The sequence below is a fragment of the Lontra canadensis genome, unplaced genomic scaffold (assembly GCF_010015895.1).
Source record: "Lontra canadensis isolate GAN:19392208 unplaced genomic scaffold, GSC_riverotter_1.0 scaffold270, whole genome shotgun sequence".
Classification (NCBI taxonomy): domain Eukaryota; kingdom Metazoa; phylum Chordata; class Mammalia; order Carnivora; family Mustelidae; genus Lontra; species Lontra canadensis.
In genome coordinates, this window is record NW_022631264.1 from 237,894 (window position 1) to 243,893 (window position 6,000).

The window sequence follows — 6,000 nt, forward strand, 5'->3', positions numbered from 1 at the left end:
TGTTTAAAGCAAAAATAACAACATAATGTGAGGCTAAAAATATTGCAGAAGTAAAATGTGAGGCAACAATAGAATAAACACACAAAAGGAGAAAAATGGAAGTATAAAGGGTATCTGCATTATATGAAAAGTGGTATAATATTATTTTTATTATATTTATGTTGATAGATTAAAGGTGCATAGTATAAACCCCAGAATAACCACTTAAAAATTAAAGAGGATATGTGATAAATATCAGAAATAAAATGGAATACCAAACAATACTCAATCTAAAAGAAGGCAAGAAATGTTGAATGAAGAAATAAACAATGGTTGGGATAAGAAGAAAACAAAGAGTAAGAGGTAGACATATTACATTAAATGTAAGGTGATCTGAAAATTCTAATTAAAAGAGAGGGATTAAAAAAAAGCAAGACCCAATAATATCCTTTCTACAGAAAATGCACTTTATATACAAAGAATGGGAAAATATATACCATGCAAACACTAATTATAAGAAAGCTGCAGTGGCTCTATCAATATCAGAATAAGTAGGCGTTAAGAAGATAGACTAGGAGAGATAAAGAGAAACATTTCAAAACAACAAAAAGGTCAATTTATCCAGTAAGAATATTTAACAATCTTTTTTTTTGAGATTTTATTTTATTAGAGAGAGAGAGAGCATGAGAGGGGAGAAGTCAGAGGGAGAAGCAGACTCCCTGCTGAGCAGGGATCCTGATGTGGGACTCGATCCCAGGACTCCAGGATCATGCCTTGAGCTGAAGGCAGTTTCTTAGCCAATTGAGCCAACCAGGCACCCCAATATTTAACAATCTTAAATGTCTATTTACCCAAAGAAAATTATAAGAGACAATGAAGGACTTTGTATAATGATAAAAGGGTCAATTCTCTAGGAAGACATAGCCATCTTAAATGTGTACATACCAAACAAGAGCACTTCAAAATACATGAAGCAAAATCTGACATAACTTAAATGTAAAATAGACAGATCCATCATTAAAGTTGGAGACATCGACAATCTGACAACAACTGACAGAACTAACAACAAGGGCACTGAAGAAATGAACAATCAATTAAACTCTTTTTCAACAATTGACAAAATTACTAACTAGAATACAGAAAAAGTAAACAATGCCATTAACTAACAGGACCTAACTGACACTTACAGAACATTCCACCCGAGAGCAGAATATATATTCTTCTCAAGCACCCATGGACCATTCTGATCTTATCCAGGGTTAAAAAAAAATCTCAGAAAATTTAAAAAAAACAAACAAACAGAATATATGCTTTGACCATACTGGAATTAAACTGAAAATCAGTAACAGAAAAGTTAAGAGGAAAATCTCCAAACACTTGGAAATAAAACAACACAGTTCTAAGTAATCCATGGGTCAATGAGTAAGTCTCAAAGGAAATTTAACAATATGCTAAACTAAATGAAAATGAAAATACACTTATCAAAATCTGTGGGATGCAACTAAAGTAGTTCTGACAGGGAAATATAGCACTAAAGGTAAAAGTTCTCTCATCAGTCAACTACATTCCCACCCCAAGAAACTAGAAAAAAGGGGCACCTGGGTGGCTCAGTGGGTTAAAGCCTCTGCCTTCAGCTCAGGTCATGATCCCAGGGTCCTGGGATCAAGTCCTGCATCAGGCTCCCTGCTCCTTGGAGAGCTTGCTTCTCCCTCTGCCTCTGCCTCTCTCTCTCTCTCTCTTTCTGTCTCTCATGAATAAATGAATCAATAAAATCTTAAAACAAACACAAGGTCATAAATCAATGAAACTGAATTCCTAGGTATATACCCAGGGGAAATTAAAACACATGTTCATACAAAGACTGCAGCAAATGTTCATAGCTATATTTTTCATAATAGATATATAGGTTGATTCCAGTTTATGGCTACCAAAGGATACATGTAGAAACAAAATGCGGTATAGCCCTACAATGAAATACTACTCAACAGTAAAACCAATGAAGGGCTGATACATGCTACAGTAAGGATGAATCTCAACAATGCTGTGCAAAGTGAAGGAAGCCAACATAAAAACTACATATTGTATGACTCCATTAGTATGAAATTTCTACAAAAGAAAAAACTATACAGACTGAAAGCTGTTCAGTGGTTGCCTGGGGCTGGGGCTGGAAAGTGACCACAGACACAAAGGAAATCTATGGGGTGGAGAAAACGTTCTAAAACTGGACAGTGGGGATGGTCGCACAAGTAAATGAATTTATTAAAATTTGTCTGTTTCTTAAGATAGGTAAAGTTCATGACATGTAAATTATACCTCAATTTATCTATTTTAAAACAAATATATAAATCAATAAAAACAAAACAGAAAAACAGAAAAAATCAATGGCACAAAAAGCTGGTGCTTTGAAAACTACTAAAATTAGTAAATTCATTAACTGACAAACTCTATCAAGATGGACAATCCAGGGACACCTGGGTGGCTCAGTCAGTTAAGAGGTCAACTCTTGGTTTTGGCTTGGGTCATGATCTCAAGCTTGTAGGATGGAGCCCCATGTTGGGCTGCACATTCAGGGAGGGGTCTGCTTGAGAATCTCTCCCACTGCCCTTCTCCCCCACTCATGCACACACTCTCTAAAATAAATAAATAAATCTTAAAAAAAAAAAGATGGCCAATCTGATATTCCCAGTGAAATGGGCTATCACTACAGATTCCTGAGACATTAAAAGGAATATAAGGGAATATTATGAACAACATGTGAACTCAACAATTTTTTTTGAAGAATTCTTTTTCTTTTTTTTAAGATTTTATTTATTTAGGGATGCCTGGGTAGCTCAGTTGGTTAAGCGGCTGCCTTCGGCTCAGGTCATGATCCCAGCGTCCTGGGATCGAGTCCCACATCAGGCTCCTTGCTCAGCAGGGAATCTGCTTCTCCCTCTGCCTCTGCCTGCCACTCTGTCTGCCTGTGATCACTCTCTCTGACAAATAAATAAATAAAATCTTTAAAAAAAAAAGATTTTATTTATTTATTTATTTGACAGAGAGATATCACAAGTAAGCAGAGAGGCAGGCAGAGAGAGAGGAGGAAGTAGGCTCCCTGCCAAGCAGAGAGCCCGATGCAGGACTCAATCCCAGAACCCTGAGATCATGACCTGAGCTGAAGGCAGAGGCTTAACCCACTGAACCACCCAGGTACCCTGAACTCAACAATTTAAATAAAGTGGACCAACTCCTGAAAAACAATTACTACAATACTGACCCAACATGAAATGGATAATCTATATAGTCCCATAGCTAGCAGACAAATTGAATTCATAGTTTTAAAATTCCCAAAAAGAAGTTTCCAGGCCTAGACTGTTTCACTGGAGAATTCTTTCAAATTTTTAAAGAAGAATTAACATCAATTATACACAATCTCTTCTAGAAAATGCTTTTTTTTTTTAAAAAAAAGATTGATTTATTTGAGAGAGAAAGAGTGCACAAGTGGAGGAGGGGCAGAGGGAGAGAAGCACACTCCTCACTGAGCACAGAGCCCAACACAGGACTCAATCTCACTACCCTGAGTTCATGACATAAGCTGAGTCCAAGAGTAGGACCTCTAACAGACTAAGCCATTCAGGAACCATGAGAAAACACTCCCTAATTCATTTTATGAAGCCAATTTTACTGATACCAAAGCAGAAAAAGGCAGCACAAAAAACTACAAATCAATATCCCTCATAAATATAAATATAAAAATCCTGAATAAAATAGGAGAGTAAATGGAATTCAGCAACATGTAAAAAGAATTACACACCAAAACTAGTGGACTTTATTCCAGGGGTACAAGGCTGGTTCAATATTTGAAAATTAATTAGCATTAATTCACAGTATCAACAAGCTAAAGAAGAAAAATTACACAATCATACACCATGCTGCAGAAAAAGCATTTGACAAAATTCAAGACCCATTCATGATTTTAAAAAAAGAAACTTAGAAAACTAAGAACAGAGGAGATCTTTCTTAATTTAATAAAGTGCATCCACACAAACTTACAGTAAACGATACTTCAGGTTGCAAGACTAAATTACCCGCCCCCCCCATTAGATCAAGAACAAAGGAAAGATGTCCATTCTCACTATTCTTAGTCAACATAGGATTAGAAGTTCTAGCCAGTGCAATAAGGCCGGAAAAAGAAAGAAAAGGCATAGAGATTAAAAGGAAGAAACACTACTGTCCTTATTTGCAAATTTGCAAATTATGTACAAAGAAAATCCCACAAGAATCTGTAAGAAAACTGGTAGAACTATTAAGTGACTTCAGCAAGGTCACAGGATATAACAAATGAAAATCTATTTTATTTCTATATAATATGATTGTATAAACTGAAATTTAGGTTATAGAAAACTGAAATTTCATGTAGAAACTGAAATTAAAAACTCGATGCCAAAAAAAAGACTCAATGCCATTCACAATTGCTCAAAAAATGAAAATCTAAAAGTATAACAAAAATATGCACACAACTAACAGACCGAAACTTCAAAAATTCTGATGAAAGAAACAAAAGAATATCTAAGTAAATGGAGAGAGAAACATAATATTTGTGGCTCGGAAGACTCAACATAGTAAAGATGTCAATTCCTTCCCACCTCCACTTTCATTTCTAGGTTTAACACAATTCCTCAAAATATGATCAAGGTATTTTTTCGTACTACTGACAAGTTTATTCTAACATATACATGTAAAGGCACAGACCCTAGAATAGCTAAAACAATCTTGAAAACGAAGAATAAAGTGGGAGGACTTACTTCAACCAATTTCACCATATAGTTACAGTAATCTACAGAACGTGCTATTAGAAGAGAGATACACACATAGTTCAACAAACCAGAATAAGGAACCCAGAAGTAGACCCACACAAGTATGGACAACTTATTTTTTTAAATTTTATTTATTTATTTGACAGAGAGATCACAAGCAGGCAGGGAGGCAGGCAGAGAGAGGAGGAAGCAGGCTCCCCGCAGAGCAGAGAGCCTGATGCAGGGCTCGATCCCAGGACGCTGGGATCATGACCTGAGCCGAAGGCAGAGGCCCCAACCCACTGAGCCACCCAGGCGCCCCAGGACAACTTATTTTTTAAAGCCATAAAGAAGATTTATTGGCTTACATAACTGAAGTCCAGAAGTAAGCAGGCATCATTAGTTTGACCCAGGGTCATAAATATGTCACCAAGGACCTGATTTCTTTCCTTTTATTTATTTAACATACAATGGTATTCTTCATGGGCACCTCAATGGCTCAGTCAATTAAGTGTCTGACTCTTGATCTCAGCTCTGGTTACGATCTTAGGGTTGTTAGATTAAGCCCCATTGTGGGCTCTGAACTAGATGCAGAGCATGCCTAAGACTCTCTCTCTCCCTCCGACTCTCCCCCTCCCTCAAAAAAAATTGTATTCGTCATGGTATAACTTCATGCTAAGGCAAACTTCCTCTCTTATGGTCTCACCATGACTGCCACCAACTCCTGCATATTTCCATGCCCTGTAGAATACAAAAGCATTTTCCTCAAATCCCCAATACACCCTTTCCCATAGCTTTGTTTGCTAACTGATTTTTGACAAAGGTACAAATGTAATTCAGCAGAGGAAGGTTAGCCTTTTTCAACAAATGGTACTGAAACCACTGGTCATCCATAAACAAAAAATTGATTCTCAACCTAAACCCTACACCTTATATAAAAATTAACTCAAAATGAACCACAGGTGCCAACATAAAACTTAAAGCAAGAAAACTTTTTAGAAGATAGAGGAGAAAAATCTTCAGGACTTAGGGCATGTGGACAGTTCTTAGATATGACACCAAACCATGATCCATAAAAGAAAAAATTCATAAATTGTACTTCACTGAAAATTAAAAGCTTTTGTTTTAAGAATATCCTGTCTAGAGGATAAAAAGAAAAACGGCAGGGCGCCTGGGTGGCTCAGTGGGTTAAGCCTCTGTGAGCTTCGGCTCAGGTCAGGATCTCAGGGTCCTGGGATTGAGTCCC